Below are 20,442 nucleotides of genomic sequence, written 5' to 3'. Positions count from 1 at the left end.
GTGTGTGTGTGTGTGTGTGTTTGTGTGTTGTGTGTATGTGTGTTTTTTCCAGTCAGCATGGAAACAGAACCAATCACTATGCAGATCAGGAAGGGTGCAGTGTAGAAGCTCTCAGATGATGAGCAGTTAGGTAGGATCTAATTTCCTCTTTGTATTCCAGGGTTAAATATTAGTATTCAATCACACAGAAACACTGAAGTGCTTTGGTAAAGCTCGGCAGAGTAAGGATCCAATTTTACCAGCTGTTCATTAAATCACACACACACACACACACACACACACACACACACACACATATATATATACATATAAAATCTCAGGAATTTAATTAGAAAGGCAGAGGTCCAAGCATGTCATCATTGCTTGAGAAAGCCACATTTCAGGCAGCTTCTCCCTTCCAAGTGAACCAGGGAAATGCTTAATTGCATTTTATTCTTTTTTTCCCTCTTAATCACAGCTTGCCTCAACTGATTTTTTTTTCCAAAATGCCCTTGGGGAGTGAACATTTTTGAATGGCAAACTTCTTGTATGAAGATTAAGCACACCAGCTGCTCTTGTCTGAAGCTGCAGCGTCTTTTAAAACAGAGCATAAATCAGATGGCTTAGGCTGACCTCCTTTGGGTCCTAGGCATAACACTCACCAACAGTGAGATAAAAAGATACAAATGAACTTATTTATAGAACAGAAATAGACTCGCAGACATAGAAAACAAATTTGTGGTTACCAAAGGGGAAGGGGGGGTAAATTAGGAAGTTGGGATGAACATACACACACCACTACATATTAAATAGGTAACCAACAAAGAGCTACCGTATAGCCCAGGGAATTATACTCAATATTTTGTAATAACCTATAAGGGAAAAGAATCTGAAAATGAATATGCATACATATATCTGAATCACTTTGCTGTACACCTGAAACTAACACAACATTGTAAATCAACTATACTTCAATGAAAATAAAATAAATAAAAACAAAAAATAGTGAAATAAGATCAATGTTTTTTTTCTGGAGAAGAAAACAAGCTCAAAGAAAGAAAGAAGAAATGTCACAGACTCAGGTTACCTCAACAGAGCCTCACCAAGGGGATTAGAACAATGTTGGCTGCTGTTTGTGTTGAGTCTCCCATTAGGAGTATTTGACGTACATTTTGGTAATCCCCTCCTCTCTCAAATAAACGAGGCTCCACTGCAAAAGGGAAAGTAGCTTGTATGAAGAGTGTGGAGACAAGGGTTCTAGTCCAGACTGAGAGGCCTTAGGCCAATCTTTTAACTTAAACTCTTAGAGACTCATTTTCCTTACCCGTAAACTAGGTGGTTTTAAAATACGTATTTATCCATTCATATATTTATCTGAGGCCCTGTGTAGGCAGCAGGTGGGCGATGAAGAGTAAAACCAGATGTGGTCTTTGTCCTTATGGATCTTCCAATCCACTGAGGGAGCAACATATTTTCGAAAGAATGACATCAATAAGTGTGACAATAAGCAGTGTTACAGGCTGTAAAGGAGAGGTTTCTCTAAGGCTCCACAGGCCATCCATCAGTGAGTCTGGGCAACAGTACCTGCTAATCCAACCTCTTCTCACCACTTCCCACCCACGTCCACGCCACCACTGCCTCTTGCCTGGTTTATGCCACTAACAGATCTCCACGTTTTGACTCTTGCCCTTAATATATTCTTCAGGCATTAGTCAGACTGATCTTTGAAGACCATACATTAGATCAATATCCCCACGTTCAAAACCTCCAGTGACTTTCCATCAGGCTTAGATTAAATTCCAATATCGTGTGCATGGCCCACAAGCCTCTCTAGGCCACCGGCTGTGCCCCATGACCTGATCTCATCTTCTTTACACTCCCTCTCACTCCCCCACTCCAGCCATACTGGCCTCCTTGCTTTTCTCATGCCAACATTGCTCCTGCCTGGAAATGTCCTTTCCCCCCAAGCAGCCTCGTTTTGCTCCCAAGTTCACTCAGGTTTCTGCTCAAATGTCAGCTCCTCAGAGATGCCTTCCTGACCACTCCATCCAAAATAACTTCCCACTTCCTTATCGTCAGCCACTACCCCATTAAATACCTCTGTATTTTTCCCTAGCATTTAACACACATTTGTTGACTTTATTATTTATGTCCTCCCTGGAGGTGGGAACTTTTCCCATCTTGTTTCCCAGCACCTAAAATAAGGCTTACACATAAAAAGATACTCAATAACTATTTGTTGAATTATTATATACTGGGATGACATGTAATACAGAGAATTGATTAACTCAGAGGTCAGGAAAGGTTCCCTTATGGGACTGTTATTTAAGGGGATATTTGGAGGAATGGTGAGAGTTAACCAGGCCAAAAGGAGTGTGGAGTGCCAGGAGGGAGGAGAGCCCTTGTCAAGGTCCTGTGGCAGGAAGGAGAGCAGAGTGGTCCTGGAAGCAAAGGAAGCCCAGTATGACTAGAACACAGAGCGAAGGGGAGCATGGCACTTGTTTAGGCTGGAAAAGAAGTAGCCAGGCCATGCATGGCTTTGCAGGATCTATTAATGATTTCTGTCTTTATTCCAAGACTAGTGGGAAGTCATTAAAAGATTTTAATTGTGGAGAAGGATGGGGGAAAGAATCAAGCACTTTTGTTTATAAAATATACTTGAAATGATTCGTAAGACCCATTTTTGCTCTGAAATTCTTGAACCCTACAAAAAGTCAAACAGCAAAATGAGAATGAAAATTTGAAAATATTAATCAAAATCAATTTCAGTGACAGAGATTCAGTCCCTTGAGCTTTGTAGCGACTCCACATCACTACTTTGAGACTTTATGTTCATGTTGAGTTCAGCACTCTCTCTTTCTTCCCTCTCCCATATAATAGTGAGTCAAAATTTCCTTGTACTCTGAGAAACCTGACTTCTGTACAATTATTCTGACCATGCAGGATCTAAGTTGAGCGTCAGCATTAGAAGCTTCTAGGCTTTAGAAGCACATACTTTCTAGCTGACCCAAGCAGAATAGACAGGTAGCAGTGTCAAGGCCTGGGTTTTACCACATCATGAATTCAAATCCCCCACGGGCCAGCAGTGATTTTGAGCACTTGATGCATATTGAAACCTCAGACCCTCATCTGTGAAAAGGGGATAATGATAGTACCACTTTCCTCATTGGGTTGTTGTGGATTAAATGTGATGATATATATAAAGTGCTTAATAAGTGATGAGGTAATTGACATAGAGTATTGGAGTATTCAAAGATCCACTGTGTGAAAAAAATCTGGAGTCAACCATCTCTTTCTACCTGGGTGGTTCTAGCTCAGTCACCTATTGCTCCTGGCTGAAGCTGGTGGCATGGCTACCGCTCTGCACACAGGGCACAACCTCCTTTCTCAGTGGGGAGTTACAGATCTGCAAATATGGAATCACAACCTCTCCTTTGGTGTCCACTGTGCTACCCTACTCAATCCCTTTGATAGCTGCTGATTGAGGTGACAATGGAATATCTATTCCTAATTGCAACTTTCTCCATGAAGAAATTGAAAGAACTGATGGAGCAATAAACAAATAAAATAAATGAAGAGATAAATGAAAACCCTCAAGCTCTGGGGAGAAAAAAGTCATCTATCTAAAGTATTTTGCATCTAGGGCTACATAACTATGGATTTATGAGGTGGGTCTCGAACATAGACAATGCTGTCAACTACCAATTTACCTATTTATATTAGTAAAATGATTGCTAATTACACATGACTAAGTGTGCCCAAATTTGGGGGATATGTAGAAACAAAGGGCAACAAACTTTGTGTATCAGAGTGGGGTGGGCATCCCTGGCCCAGTGAACTTGAAAACTGGATTGCCATAGACTTAGGTAGGTGTGCCAAAGCAGTAAGTTACCAAATAATACCTAAAAGTCTTTCCTAAAAAACTAAAAATATAGGTACCATAATATATATATATTGTTCAAATTATAGTTTTCTCCAAATATATGCCCAGGAGTGGGACTATAGGATCCCACTCCTGGGCATATATTTGGAGAAAACTGTAATTTGAAAAGATACATGCACCCCTATGTTCATAGCACACTATTTACAATAGGCAAGATATGGAAGCAACCTAGATGTTAATCGATAGATGAATGGATAAAGAAGATGTGGTACATATATACAATGGAATACTATGCAGCCATAAAAAATAATGAAATAATGCCATTTGCAGCTACATGGATGGACCTAGAGGTTATCATACTAAGTGAAGTAAGCCAGCCAAACACAAATATCATATGATATTGCTTATATGTGGAATCTAAAACAATGATACAAATGAACTTATTTACAAAACAGAAATAAAGACATAGAAAACAAATGTATGGTTACCAAAGGGGAAAGTTGGGGGGGGGTGGAGGGATAAATTAGGAGTTTGGGATTAAAATATACAAACTATATTTTTAAATAGATAAACAACAAGGACCTACTGTATAGCACAGGGAACTATACTCCATATCCTGTAGTAACCTATAATGGAGAAGAATCTAAAAATATCTATATATGGGCATGTATGACTGAATCATTTTGCTGTACACCTGAAACTAACACAACATTGTAAATCAACTATATTTCAATGAAAATTTAAAAAATTAAAAATAATAAAAATCTTGAACATGTGCAGACAGCTCTTGGAGGTGCTATTATCCTAATTTCCACCCAAATTATGTGCTTAACCTGCTCCCCATTACTAAAATCTAAAAATCATTGACCAGTACAGGTCTGTTAATTTGTTTAGTGCTTGCCTCCACCCAGTTAAATCACCTGCAAATGTGCCCCTGGGTTTGTCAGCATTTTCACGACAATTTCCTGGAAGCCCAAGAATGAGGTGCTTAATGGTGTGTTTCAGAATGATGACAGCAATCCTGGAGAAGGCGGGAAACTGAGGAGGAATTGCAGTTGAGAATAATTTAAGGCAAAACTCTTGGAAAAAGCTCCTCAGTTTAGAAACTGTATTCATGGCATTAACCCAGGAAATGCAGATGTTGAAGCTGGAGGATTATTTGGAAGAAACTGTGTGAGAGAATTAGACACAATTATATGTTATTATATCACTTACATTTCCAAACACACACTCCACGCAAGGTTTGAAAGCAGGATACTTCTAGCTACATGGCACTTTCCTCCCTCTTGGTTCTGCCCAAAGTCCCTCTATTAGAGTGCCCTTTAAACTTAGACACCCTGGAATGTGGGCTTTACTATCTCATAATATCACAGGGTCAAGTCAAGCATAATACTCATCTTGATGACTCTAAAAGAAAAATCATTTATTCAGCACCAACTAACCAAAACCTCTCAATCTCTGTGTTTGGATATGATTTCTACTTCAGATGTGAAAATGAAAGTTCAGAGAGCTTATGTGACTTGCCCTTGGTCATCAGTTAGTAAGGAAGCTGATTTCAGTTCATTTATTCTACAGCAGATATTTATTGAGCATCTACTAAGTGGTTAGCACTGAAGATGCCTGGTGAACATGAAAGACAAAGCAACCACGCTTCAGTGGGAACTGTGGGAGCCCAGGGTACAGTGGGGACTCAGGGCAAAGTACCTTACCTAGTAGACAGGGCTTAGTAATAATTTCCCAAGGAATGGACATGTTAGCTGAGCCCTAAAGGGAGAGAAAGAGTCAGCCAGATTGAGAGTCCAGAGAATACTATTCTAGGTAGAGGAAATTCCAAATGCAAATGGCAGGAGGGAGAGAGCAAAGTCTGCTTAAAGACCCAAAGGATTGGCGGTGGTGGCAAGGAAATAGAAAAGCAGGAGAGGTGGATAAAGATTGGATGGTGGGAGGATTTTCAACCATGATAAGGATTTTGGATTTTACCCAAAGGCATTGGAGAATATTTAATTAATTAATTAACTTATGGCTGTGTTGGGTCTTTGTTGCTGTGCTCAGGCTTTCTCTAGTTGCGGTGAGTGGGGGCGACTCTTCATTGCAGTGCATGGGCTTCTCATCGTGGTGGCTTCTCTTGTTGCAGAGCTCTAGGCACGTGGGCTTCAGTATTTGTGGCACACGGGCTCAGTAGTTGTGGCTCGCAGGCTCTAGAGCGCAGGCTCAGTAGTTGCGGCGCATGGGCTTAGTTGCTCAGTGGCATGTGGGATCTTCCCAGACCAGGGCTCGAACCCGTGTCCCCTGCATTGGCAGGCAGATTCTTAACCACTATGCCACCTGGGAAGTCCCAGCATTGGAGAATTTTAAGCAGAGTAAAGTATGAGCAGACAGTTTTAGGGAACTCACTCAAAGCTGAACTATGGAAAATGCTAGAAGAGGAGCAAGAATAGAGCAGAAAGGTGGTCTAGGTTGCAGCTGTCGTCTGGGTGAAAAAGAGAATGGTGTTTGGGGACCAGGAGCAGAGATGATGGAGAGGAGTTTGCAGAAATCAGTAGGAAATATAATCATAGGATGTGGAGACCGATTAGATAGGATTCTTGATGAGGGCTGGGGAGGACAGGGCTTCAAGGCTATGTTGGTGGAAGATGTTCCGGTGCCTTGTGGGCAGTTAGATGTCTGGGTCTGAGTTCCAAGGAGAGGTCTGGTTTGGGGTGAGGGGTGGATTAGGAAGTAATTGGTAAATGTGATGGTAAATTTTATGTGTCAAATTGACTGAACTAAGGGGTGGTAAAACATTATTTCTGGGTGTGCCTGTGAGGGTGCCTGTTTGAATTGACAGAATGAATAAAGAAGATGACCTTCACCAAGGCAAGTAGGCATCATCCAATCCATTGATGGCCTGATTAGAGCACAAAGGCAAAGGAAAGGTGAATCTTCTTTCTCTGCTTAAGCTGGAAAGTCCGTTTGCTTCTGCCCTTTGACACTGGGGTTCTTGATTGTCAGGCCTTCAGGCTCAGATTGATGACACCACTGGCTTTCCTGGTCCCCTGGCTTGCAAGCGGCAGATCAGAGGACTTCTCAACCCCCATAATCATGTGAGCCAGTTCCTATAATAATATCCTCTTATACATATCTCTCTATAGCCTATTGGAGAACCCTACTACAGTAAAAGAAATTGTGACCAAAGCAGTGGGGGGATAGGAACACCCACCAAACATATTGTGAGACTGGTTCCATCCTTACGGAGCATGTGTTTGAGCCACTTCTCATAACCTGCGGAAGGTGCTATTTCTCTAACGATGGAGTCATAACTGAGCCCTCTCCGATACCTCCCTCCCCTTCTTTCTGATACATTGTCAGAGAGCTGATGGGAATTCAGGATCAGGTCACAACCAACAAGCCAACTGACCCAGACACAAGTGAAACAGCACTGGCTGGGGACAAAATTCTGTTCTCCAGTGTGGAAAGCAAGAATTCCATTCTTGATTCACTTTTTGGCTAGAATGGAATCTACAGGATACTTAGAGCTAAAGCACTGCCTTAACTGAAATAGTTAACAAGCTCATGGTAGATTGGGTTCCCCCAAACCAGACTCTAGACAAGAATTTGTGCAATCAGATTACTGAGGAAAGGATGCCTGGAAGCACTAGTAGAGCGTCAGGGGAGTGAGACAGGGAACCAGGTAGAATTGTTAATGAGCAAGTGGGTTAGCATTCTGGGCAGCTGGAGCTCATCCCCTTGGGCACCTCTGGAAAAATGTAAAAATCAGACCTCAAGAGTGGCCTTCCCCAAGGTGTGAGAAGTCTGAGGATACTTATTCACCGGCTTTCATCTGTTATTGGGAGAGGGGTTGCTCACAGTGGTGTTAACTCCCAGGGCCCTCTGGCCTACTCCACTTGAGTCTGCCATGCTCCCAAGGTCAGAGAAAGCCCTCAGGCCTCCACTGGTGCTTGAAGTAAGAAGCCTGCAGTGAGAACTGGGACTGAATGCAGAAGGGACACAGACAGGGCTCTGATATCCTCTGGTAGCCAGCAGAGAAGAGAAAAGCCTGGGCATTAGGGAAATCTGTTACAACATATAACACCATCTGCCCTGTATTATAGTCCCAGAGAAATATGTAAGTAAATGTGATTGATTATAGCGTTATCCACACCTACTGGCTTATGGTGAGTTAAGGGTACCAAAAGATGGTATATGGGCCATTTGATACATTGCGGAAATTTTTTCCACCAAACAAAAATAGCCAAATGTGACTCTGACTCGCTCATGATCTTCAGAGTTCTATTGTATTTGGACTCATGCAATGGAGAATTTCAGTCACAATGTCTTGCCAGACGTTAATCATGTTGTTTTTAAAGGACTCGATACGTGATTAACTTATGGGTTTTCAAGCCAACACAAATGCCTTTGCCAACTAACTCTGGCAAAATCTTTACCCTCTAAAGTTTAGGATACAGTACTTAAAGCATTACAAAAACATGTTCAAGTCAAATCAATACCCCATCCTTAATTATAAATGGTTAAGGAATGGTTAAATGTATATTTATTATCTCTTTGTGCCTTGAGGGGAATGCTGAGGCTTAAGATGGAGTTGTATGCTTTATTTTTCTTCCCTCCACTCCACCTTTTGAACATTTGGGGGAAAACTTTCTCTTCCTGGCAAAATTAAATCAGCAAATTTCCTGGGGCTTGTTATTTAGAATCATAAAAAGTGTTAGTTTTTAGGGTTATCTCAGTCAATCAAGATGAGTCATAAAGGTAAGATTTAGAGTCTATTTCTTCCTTTAGCAAAAGCAAGCAAGAGGTGATATCACCTCTTTTATCTTGTCTGGATTTTCTAAGTACAACTGCTCCAGATTTACATGAAAAGCATACTTCAGCCAGAATTTTGCAATTTTAAGTCATTCATTTATCAAATATTTATTGAGTACCTACTAAGTGCCAGGTACTATGGGAAACATTAGGGATGCAAGAGCCACAGGAGGTCTTTTCTTCTGCACATGGTTTATGTTAGCCAAACAGTATCCATTTTTATTCATGGTAACCTTGTCCAAATTTTCCTGTCATTGCCTTGGGGTCACCCCAAGAAAAGACAAGTTTGGAAGGAGGGTGAGGAATCTGGAGAGCAAGTGACACCAAGTCTCTAACTACTACTATTTCTTCATTTTAAAAGTTGGGCCTTTACTGTTCTGTAAAGTATTCTCTATGCCTTCTAAATTCTCCATTCCCTTGAAGAACTGAAGTTTGCTTTGCGGGCCTTTATTTTAAAATTCTGAAAATATAAATCTATTACCTTTCTGCTGAAGGCAGAAAGATATTTTTGTTACCACAAAACCATTATACAAAGAAACTAAAACCCTGAGTGCACTTTTCAAAGCTTTTGACCTGAAGTAACCATTTGACTTCTCTAGAATGAGAAGCACATTAGCACCAGTACAAAAACTCAGTAGGTACGTATTGCGATCATCGTGATCATAATGGACAGCACGTGTACAAAATATTCTCCCCAAACTGTAAAACAAAATATATGAAGAGACACAGAGTGAAATTAGAATAGCCATAACTCCCAAACATCTCTTCCAGGATGGCAGCATGCCTGAGTGATGGGTCTTTCCTTAAATGCCCTCCAGGAACTGGAACACTTGCAGGGGAAAAGGGAGATTACAACGTTGGGCGAGTTATACGTTTCTTGGAATCATGTTCTACTCCATGGAGACAAGGTATTTCAGTGAGGTCAAAACATGGACTAAAATTGGACTCTATGATGGAGACCTTCAAGATGGCAAAGGAGTGAGACCTGGAGATTGCCTTCCTCCCCCAAAATACATCATAAATACATCTACACGTGGAACAACTCCTACAGAACACCTACTGAATGCTGGCAGAAGACCTCAGACCTCCCAAAAGACAAGAAACTCCCCACATACCTGGGTAGGTCAAAAGAAAAAAGAAAAAACAGAGACAAAAGAATAGGGATGGGACCTGCACCAGTGGGAGGGAGCCGTGAAGGAGGAAAGGTTTCCACACACTAGGAAGGCCCTTCATGGGCGGAGACTGAGGGTGGTGGAGGGGGGAAGCTTCGGAGCCACGGAGGAGAGCGCAGCAATAGGGGTGCGGAGGGCAAAGCGGAGAGATTCCCTCACAGAGGATCGGTGCCAACCATCACTCACCAGCCTGAGAGGCTTGTCTGCTCACCCGCCAGGGCAGGCGGGGTCTGGGAGCTGAGGCTCAGGCTTCGGTGGTCAGACCCCAGGGAGAGGACTGGGGTTGGCTGCGTGAACACAGCCTGAACGGGGCTAGTGTGCCACGGCTAGCTGGGAGGGAGTCCGGGAAAAAGTCTGGACCTGCCTAAGAGGCAAGAGACCATTGTTTCGGGGTGCACAGGGAGAGGGGATTCAGAGCACCACCTAAACGAGCTCTAGAGATGGGCGCGAGCTGCAGCTATCAGCATGGACACCAGAGACAAGCATGAAATGCTAAGGCTGCTGCTGCAGCCACCAAGAAGCTTGTGTGCAAGCACAGGTCACTATCCACACCTCCCCTCCTGGGAGCCTGTTGAGCCCGCCACTGCCAGGGTCCCAGGATCCAGGGACAACTTCCCCGGGAGAACGCACGGCACGCCTCAGGCTGGTGCAACGTCTTGCTGGCCCCTGCTGCCGCAGGCTTGCCCAGCATCCAGATCCCTCCCTCCTCCTGGCCTGAGTGAGCCAGAGCCCCCTAATCAGCTGCTCCTTTAACCCCGTCCTGTCTGAGCGAAGAACAGACGCCCTCAGGCGCCCTACACACAGAGGCGGGGCCGTATCCAAAGCTGAACTCCGGGAGCTGTGCGAACAAAGAAAAGAAAGGGAAATCTCTCTCAGCAGCCTCAGCAGCAGCAGATTAAATCTCCACAATCAACTTGATGTACCCTGCATCTGTGGAACACCTGAATAGAAAATGAATCATCCCAAAATGGATGCGGTGGACTTCGGGAGCAACGATATATATATTTTTTTCCTTTTTCTCTTGTTGTGAGTGTGTATGTGGATGCTTCTTTGTGTGATTTGTCTGTATAGCTTTGCTTTTACCATTTGTCCTAGGGTTCTGTCTGTCCATTTTTCTTTCTTTTTTTGTATAGTTATTTTTGTATAGTTTTTTTTTTTTTGTATAGTTTTTAGCACTTGTTATGATTGGTGGATTTGTTTTTTGGTGTGGTTGCTCTCTTCTTTCTTCCTTTTGTAAATTACTTTTTAATTGTTTTATTTTAATAATTATTTATTATTTTAATTATTTTATTTTATTGTTTTCTTTCTTTCTTTTGTCTCCCTTTTCTTCTGAGCTGTATGGCTGACAGGATCTTGGTGCTCTGGCCAGGTGTCAGGACTGTGCCTCTGAGGTGGGAGAGCCAAGTTCAGGACATTGGTCCACCAGAGACCTCCAAGCTCCATGTAATATCAAATGGCAAAAGCGCTCCCAGAGAGCTCCATCTCAACACTAGGACCCAGCTCCATTCAACGACCAGCAAGCTACAGTGCTGGACACCCTAGGCCAAGCAACTAGCAAGACAGGACCACAACCCCACCCATTAGCAGAGAGGCTGCCTAAAATCATAATAAGGTCACAGACACCCCAAAACACACCACCAGACATGGTCCTGCCCACTAGAAAGACAAGATCCAGCTTCATCCACCAGAACACAGGCACTAGTCCCCTCCACCAGGAAGCCTACACAACCCACTGATCCAAACCTAGCCACTGGGGGCAGACACCAAAAAACAACGGGAACTACGAACCGGCAGCCTGCGAAAAGGAGACCTCAAACACAGTAAGTTAAGCAAAATGAGAAGACAGACAAATACATAGCAGATGAAGGAACAAGGTAAAAACCCACCAGACCAAACAAATGACGAGGAAATAGGTAGTCTACCTGAAAAACAATTCAGAGTAATGATAGTAAAGATGATCCAAAGTCTTGGAAAGAGAATGTAGAAAATACAAGAAATGGTTAACAAGGACCTAGAAGAAGTAAAGAGCAAACAATGATGAACAACACAATGAATGAAATTAAAAATTCTCTAGAAGGAATCAACAGCAGTGTAACTGAGGCAGAAGAATGGATAAGTGACCTGGAAGATAAAATAGTGGAAATAACTACTGCAGAGCAGAATAAAGAAAAAAGAATGAAAAGAATTGAGGACAATCTCAGAGACCTCTGGGACAACATTAAACACACCAAAATTTGAATTATAGGGGTCCCAGAAGAAGAGGAGAAAAACTAAGGGAATGAGAAAATATTTGAAAACATTATAATTGAAAACTTCCCTAACATGTGAAAGGATTAGTCAATCAAGTCCAGGAAGCACAGAGAATTCCATACAGAATAAATGCAAGGAGAAACACGAAAAGACACATTAATCAAACTATCAAAAATTAAATACAAAGAAAAAATATTGAAAGCACCAAGGAAAAAACAACAAATAATATACAAGGGAATCCCCATAAGGTTAACAGCTGATCTTTCAGCAGAAACTCTGCAAACCAGAAGGGAGTGGTAGAACATATTTAAGTGATGAAAGGGAAAAACCTAAAACCAAGATTATTCTACCCACCAAGGATCTCATTCAGATACGACAGAGAAATTAAAACCTTTATGGATAAGCAAAAGCCAAGAGAATTCAGCATCACCAAACTAGCTCTACAACAAATGCTAAAGGAAGTTCCTTAGGTGGGAAACACAAGAGAAGGAAAAGACCTACAATAACAAACCCCAAACAATTAAGAAAATGGTAATAGGAACATACATATCGATAATTACCTTAAATGTAAATGGATTAAAAGCTCCAACCAAAAGACATAGACTGGCTGAATGGATACAAAAACAAGACCTGTATATGTCTACAAGAGACCCACTTCAGACCTAGGGACACATACAGACTGAAAATGAGGGGATGGAAAAAGATATGTGATGCAATGGAAATCAAAAGAAACCTGGAGTAGCAATTCTCATATCAGAAAAAAATAGGCTTTAAAATAAAGACTATTACAAGACAAAGAAGGACAGTATATAATGATCAAGGGATAAATACAAGAAGAATAACTAACAATTGTAAATACTCTCGCACCCAACATAGGAGCACCTCAATACATAAGGCAAACGCTAACAGCCATAAAAGGGGAAATCAACAGTAACACAATCATAGCAGGAGACTTTAACACCCCACTTTCACCAATGGACAGATCATCCAAAATGAAAATAAATAAGGAAACACAAGCTTTAAATGATACATTACACAAGATGGACTTAATTGATATTTATAGGACATTCCATCCAAAAACAGCAAAATACACTTTCTTCTCAAGTGCTCATGGAACATTCTCCAGGATAGATATATCTTGGGTCAAAAATCAAGCCTTGGTAAATTTAAGAAAATTGAAATCACATCAAGTATCTTTTCCAACCACAACACTATGAGACTAGATATCAATTACAGGAAAAAAATCTGTAAAAAATACAAACACATGGAGCCTAAATGATACACTACTTAATAAACAAGAGATCACTGAAGAAATCAAAGAGGAAATCAAAAAATACCTCGAAACAAATGAGAGTGAAAACACAATGACCCAAAACCTATGGGAAGCAGCAAAAGCAGTTCTAAAGGGAAGTTTATAGCAAAAAAATCCTACCTCAAGAAACAAGAAACATCTGAAATAAACAACCTCACCTTATACCTAAATCAATTAGGGAAAAAAGAACAAAAAAACCCCCAAAGTTAGCAGAAGGAAAGAAATCATAAAGATCAGATCAGAAATAAATGAGAAAAAGAGATGAAGGAAACAATAGTAAAGATAAACAAAACTAAAACCTGGCTCTTTGAGAAGATAAACAAAATTGATAAACGATTAGCCAAACTCATCAAGAAAAAAGGGAGGAGACTCAAATCAATAGAATTAGAAATCAAAAAGGAGAAATAACAACACTGCAGAAATACAAAGGATCATGAAACATTACTACAAGCAACTATATGCCAATAAAATGGAAAACCTGGAAGAAATGGACACATTCTTAGAAAAATACAACCTTCCAAGACTGAACCAGGAAGAAAGAGAAAATATAAACAGACCAATCACAAGCACTGAAATTGAGACTGTTATTAAAAATCTTCCAACAAACAAAAGCCCAGGACCAGATGGCTTCACAGGCAAATTCTATCAAACTTTAGATAAGAGCTAACACCTACCCTTCTCAAACTCTTCCAAAATAGAGCAGAGGAAGGAACACTCCCAAACTCATTCTACAAGGCTACCATCACCCTGATACCAAAACGAGACAAAGATGTCACCAAGAAAGAATACTACAGGCCAATATCACTGATGAACATAGATGCAAAAATCCTCAACAACGTACTAGCAAACAGAATCCAACAGCATATTAAAAGGATCATACATCATGATCAAGTGGGATTTATCCCAGGAATGTAAGGATTCTTCAATGTATGCAAATCAATCAATGTGATATATCATATGAACAAACTGAAGGATAAATACCATATGATCATCTCAATAGATGCAGAGAAAGCTTTTGACAAAATTCAACACCCATTTATGATAAAAACCCTCCAGAAAGTAGGCATAGAGGGAACTTACCTCAACATAATAAACACCATATATGACAAACCTACAGCCAACATACATCTCAATGGTGAAAAACTGAAACCATTTCCACTAAGATCAGGAACAGGACAAGGTTGCCCACTCTCACCACTATCATTCAACCTGGTTTTGGAAGTTTTAGCCACAGCAATCAGAGAAGAAAAAGAAATAAAGGAAGCTGAATTGGAAAAGAAGTAAAGCTGTCACTGTTTGCAGATGACATGATACTGTACATAGAGAATCATAAAGATGCTACCAGAAAACTACTAGAGCTAGTCAATGAACCTGGTAAAGTAGTAGGATATAAAATTAATGCACAGAAATCTCTTGCATTCCTATACATTAATGATGAAAAATCTGAAAGAGAAATTAAGGAAATACTCCCATTTACCATTGCAACAAAAAGAATAAAATATCTAGGAATAAACCTACCTAAGGAGACAAAAGACCCACATGCAGAAAATTATAAGACACTGATGAAAGAAATTAAAGATGATACAAATAGATGGAGAGATATACCATGTACTTGGATTGGAAGAATCAACATTGTGAAAATGACTCTACTACCCAAAGCAATCTACAGATTCAATGCAATCCCTATCAAACTACCACTGTCACTTTTCACAGAACTAGAACAAAAAATTTCACAATTTGTATGGAAACACAAAAGACCCCAAATAGCCAAAGCAATCTTGAGAAAGAAAAATGGAGCTGGAGGAATCAGGCTCCCTGACTTCAGATTACACTACAAAGCTACAGTAATCAAGACAGTATGGGATTGGCAAAAAAACAGAAATATAGGTCAATGGAACAGGATAGAAATCCCAGAGATAAACCCATGCACATATGGTCACCTTATCTTTGATAAAGGAGGGAAGAATATACAGTGGAGAAAAGATATCCTCTTCAATAAGTGGTGCTGGGAAAACTGGACAGCTACATGGAAAAGAAAGAAATTAGAACACTCCCTAACACCATTCATAAAAGTAAACTCAAAATTGATTAAAGACCTAAATGTAAGGCCAGACACTACCATACTCTTAGAGGAAAACATAGGCAGAACACTCTATGACATAAATCACAGCAAGAGCCTTTTTGACCCACCTCCTAGAGAAATGGAAATAAAAACAAAAATAAACAAATGGGACCGAATGTAAGTTAAAAGCTTTTTTACAGCAAAGGAAACCAGAAACAAGACGAAAATACAACCCTCAGAATGGGAGAGAATATTTGCCAATGAAGCAACTGACAAAGGATTAATCTCCAAAATTTACAAGCAGCTCATGCAGCTCAATAACAAAAAACCAAACAACCCAATCCAAAAATGGGCAGAAGACCTAAATAGACATTTCTCCAAAGAAGATATATAGATAGCCAACAAACACATGAAAGGATGGTCAACATCACTAATCATTAGAGAAATGCAAATCACAACTACAATGAGGTATCATCTCACACCAGACAGAATGGCCATCATCAAAAAATCTACAAACAATAAATGCTGGAGAGGGTGTGGAGATAAGGGAACCCTCTTGCATTGCTCGTGGGAATGTAAATTGATACAGCCACTATGGAGAACACTATGGAGGTTCCTCTAAAAATTAAAAATAGAACTACCATATGACCCAGCAATCCCGCTACTGGCATATACCCTGAGAAAACCATAATTTAAAAAGAGTCATGTACGACAATGTTCATTGCAGCTCTATTTACAATAGCCAGGACATGGAAGCAACCTAAGTGTCCATCGATAGATGAGTGGATAAAGAATATGTGGCAGATATATACAATGGAATATTACTCAGCCATAAAAAGAAACGAAACTGAGTTATTTGTAGTGAGGTGGATGGACCTAGATACTGTCACACAGAGTGAAGTAAGTCAGAAAGAGATAAACAAATATCGTATGCTAACACATATATATGGAATTAAAAGAAAAAGTTTATGAAGAACCTAAGGGCAGGACAGGAATAAAGTCACAGATGTAGAGAATGGGCTTGAGGACACGGGGAGGGGCAAGGGTAAGCTGGGACGAAGTGAGAAAGTGGCATAGACTAATATATACTACCAAATATAAAATAGATAGCTAGTGGGAAGCAGCCGCATAGCACAGGGAGATCAGCTGGGTGCTTTGTGATCAGCTAAAGGGGTGGAATGGGGCGCGTGGGAGGCAGATGCAAGAGGGAGGAGATATGGGGATATATGTATATGTATATTCACTTTGTTATAGAGCAGAAACTACCACGCCATTGTAAAGCAATTATACTCCAATAAAGATGTTTTAAAAAAAAATTGGACTCTACGCTAAATGAATTTTGGGGAACACTTCTATGTGCCTTGACCCTTAAGAATTACCACCACCATGGCTATCACCCTCGTTTATTGAGCACGTATGCCTGCCATTTTATAAGGATCTTATTTTTTCTCCCACATCCCTGTGAGGTAGGTAGGTACCACTGCTCCCTGTGACAGGTGAGAAAAGACTCAAGACAGGTTAAGCAAAAGTCCAAGCTCCTGTGTAATCTGAACCTAGACCCATTTCAGAGCAAAGCTACCAGACTTCCTACTTTAAATAACAGTGACAACAAACAACTACAAAAAGGTCAGGACAGGAGATTTTGGCCAACTTTTGATCACTCTGGAGAAGTCATATTCATGACACTTATAAAAGTAGAAGTGTAGAATATCTAATCTTCGTACTTATTTCTTGGGACTGTAAGAGTGGGTTACAAATACACCATCATTAGTCGTGACCACTTTTCTTTATTTGCAGGTGGTATATCTGGCAATCAGATATTTTTGAGAAATTCCAGATACAGTAGGTATTTACTGACAGGGAAGATACTTTCAATCATTTTTAATACCATTATATTAGCAGGACTACATAGTATACTGTGTATATAGATGAATAAATAATGCACCAACTTTTATTCACAATGCTATAATCTGACCTTCCTTTGGTGACTTAATTAGCTGCTCTTGGCACTGTCCATGCAAATAGGTAAATAAAGAAATTCTTTCTTGATAAACTTCCAAGTACTCAAACTTTCCTGAAATTTGGACTATCTGAAGGGGATGTGAAAAGTGGAAGTTGCAAGTATATTATATTTAACAACGGTGTTTTTCACAAAAAGATTTAGTAAAGGTAGATTTTTTAAAACATCTTTATTGGACTATAATTGCTTTACAATGGTGTGTTAGTTTCTGCTGTATAACAAAGTGAATCAGCTATACATAAAAAATATGGAACGCTTCACGAATTTGTGTGTCATCCTGGCACAGGGGCCATGCTAATCTTCTCTGTATCGTTCCAATTTTAGTATATGTGTTGCCGAAGCGAGCACAGGTAGATGGTTTTTATTACTAAAAAAAGGCTAAAGATGATTCTCCAAGGAGTGGTTCCCATAAAGTCTTTTATGTACATCATAAAATTTGATTTCACATGGCACAATGTCCAAAACACATGGACTTTTGAGTGGAAGGTAAGCTTTCTTTTCAGGTTTCCCTCTGCACTTCTAATATTTTGGAATAAAATGAGGGAGGGTGGAGGGAGAAAGCTGATAACTTCTTTTATAAAGGAAAAACCTTTAAGGCCATCCATGTATTTTAAAACACTTTATTTAGATAAGGCCATACTGCAAAGTTTTATATTAAAAATAGTACTCATCAAATAGATCCTTCTTTTAAAAAGCAGTGTGATTGCAGATTCTGTAACTGTAGAAATTCTTAACAAAAGACTCCTAATATCCTTCCTATTTTAAGTCTTATGATTTTCATAGACATCTCAGTTATTCCCAATCAACATCACCACCCTTTTCCCCTATGGAAAATTTCCCCCCAACTGGCAAAGATCATCTTTAAAATCTCCATAGAGTAGACTTCTAAAAAGAGAAATGAGAAATCTTTATCACTAAAGGACACAGAAGAGAAGAAATCACTTCCTAGTGCCAGTTTTTTTCCTCTTCCCACCGGCCTCCCCGGCTCATCGAAATTATTTGCACAGTTGACACTGAGTCAGGTAGCTGGGGTTCTACTCATTGCAGAATGTTACTGGGCATTCATAAAAGGGTGGATTTTTTCTGCCTTCTCCTCTCCCTTCAGCTAACAGTAAAACTCCAACCATCTTTAATAAATTTGGGTGATTGCAGTAGCAAAAGTACAGGCTGGGTCTGGACCGGCCTGGCAGGGACTTTTCCTGACCCCGGCTGGTTAACCTCATTCATCCACTCCCCATGCCATCCTGGGTGCCTGCCACGCTCCAGGCCCTGTGCTGGGCATGGGGACACGGTGTTGAGTGAGGCATCTCTCAGCCTTCGAAGCTCTCAGGAGTACGGTGGGGGACACGGAGCCCGGAGCAAAGAGTGACCAGAGTGTACTCTGGGCTCTCCAAGAGGAGAATGCGGGGAACTCACAGAAAGACACAGTGAGGTCAGCTAACCCTGCCTGGAGGAGTTGAAAAATAGAACGAGGCGGTTTTGAGATTTTGACATCCCTTCTTCCCTTTACCGGGATTCTCAAGCAGCCCCGACTATTCGGCGCGTCCTTCCCGGGCAGTCACTCACCACTTGCAAACCTCGTTCTGGCTCTGGCCGGCCCAGCCAACAGCGGCTCTAGCACTTACCTCGGGGAAAAGTCCATGCGACTCCCGGCCCTGCACTTCCGAAGCCCCCGGCGGGTCTCCTCGCAAAGCACGGATCAGAGCGCAGCGCACCGCTGGGAGCGCAGCGCCGAGTGCCGCCGACCGGGGAGACCGTGGGGCCAAAGGGGACCGTGGGAGGGACGTGAGGCGGCGAGGGCAGCCTCTGGCTTCCTGGTGTCCTGCAGGCGGGCGGCAACTCCCAACCCTCCTCACCGCTATATAAACGCTTCTCCCCGCCCCGCGCCGACCCTTCCCCGCCCCGGCGGCCCCCCTCTCAGCGCGCGTCCCCCGGGAAGCGGTATGGGGAATTCTTGGGGCTGTCACTGCCCTGCCAGCTTCTTCCCTACATGGAACCTATGCCTACGGCTGCGGACTAGGGAGTAAAACTGAGGGCGGGGAAATTGGGACGTTCGAGGTGCGCGCTTTCTCTGCGCCCAACAGACGGACAGCGTGCGCGCTCTGAGGCATAGCGAAGATCAAGCTGTGCTCCGACTGTTGGAACTGCAGTCTCTTGGTGGCTTTGTCTGTGTTCTAGAATCTTCGTGCAAGGGACCCCGAGAGTCCTCGGTGGTGGGAACTGCTCCCTCTTGCCTGTGAACGCCCCAAGAACTGCACGCCTCAGGATGGAGGCCAAGCGCCATTGGGGTCCCCACTTGGAATTCAGGGTCCACAGGAGAGTATTCTTGACTCTACCGTCTACTAACCTTTTTTCGCTGACTGTCCATTCATTTGTCTGTCCGTGTACTTGTTTCACAAATATTTGAGCACCTAGTATGTGCTACTAATTAGGTGCTTGGGATGCAAGTAGACCTCTCAGCTCGCAGTCTCATTCGGGAAACAAGTGGAAACAGGAACCAGGGTGGTAGTTGCGAGACGGGGTAAACGCGGCCATGAGAACATAGAAGAAGTTATCCTAATTCAACCTTGGAAAGCCAAAAGAAGCTTCCCTGAGGAAATTAAATTCAAACTAAAATCTAAAGAGTGAGATAGGCAGGAAAATGGGGAAAATGGAACAGACAGCTGCAAAGACTGGGAAGACAGAGGAAGCACTGTCCCTCTTCACGGGAACTGTTTGTTTTTAAAAACTTGCTATTTACTGTCATCCTAAGTAAAGAAAAAAAGTTTTAAATGCAAAGAAAGACAAACTTCTAACTGGTAGAATTAGGATTGAATGCAGGCAGTCTAGCCCAGGAGGGTGCTTTTACAGCATGGAGTGTCAACTTGGCAAGTTGACAAATTCAAAACAGAGATGGTTCCCATAGAGTGGGGATTCCTCCGGAATCTGAGGCATAACTTCAAGACTCAGACCATCACCAACTGT

The 20,442-nt window shown here is 41.6% G+C and overlaps 1 non-coding gene across 1 annotated transcript; it reads right to left on the bottom strand.

The window, feature by feature from the left end:
• Window positions 1–17,719: 17,719 nt before the first annotated feature.
• LOC136123001 (U6 spliceosomal RNA) lies at window positions 17,720–17,826 on the bottom strand. Its single transcript, XR_010655883.1, has one exon. It is a non-coding gene; the product is annotated as a U6 spliceosomal RNA (small nuclear RNA).
• Between the last annotated feature and the right edge of the window lie 2,616 nt (window positions 17,827–20,442).

This window comes from Phocoena phocoena, chromosome 4 (assembly GCF_963924675.1).
Source record: "Phocoena phocoena chromosome 4, mPhoPho1.1, whole genome shotgun sequence".
Taxonomy (NCBI): Eukaryota; Metazoa; Chordata; class Mammalia; order Artiodactyla; family Phocoenidae; genus Phocoena; species Phocoena phocoena.
The sequence above is the reverse complement of the archived record's forward strand: the minus strand, read 5'-3'. Positions and strand labels throughout refer to the sequence as shown.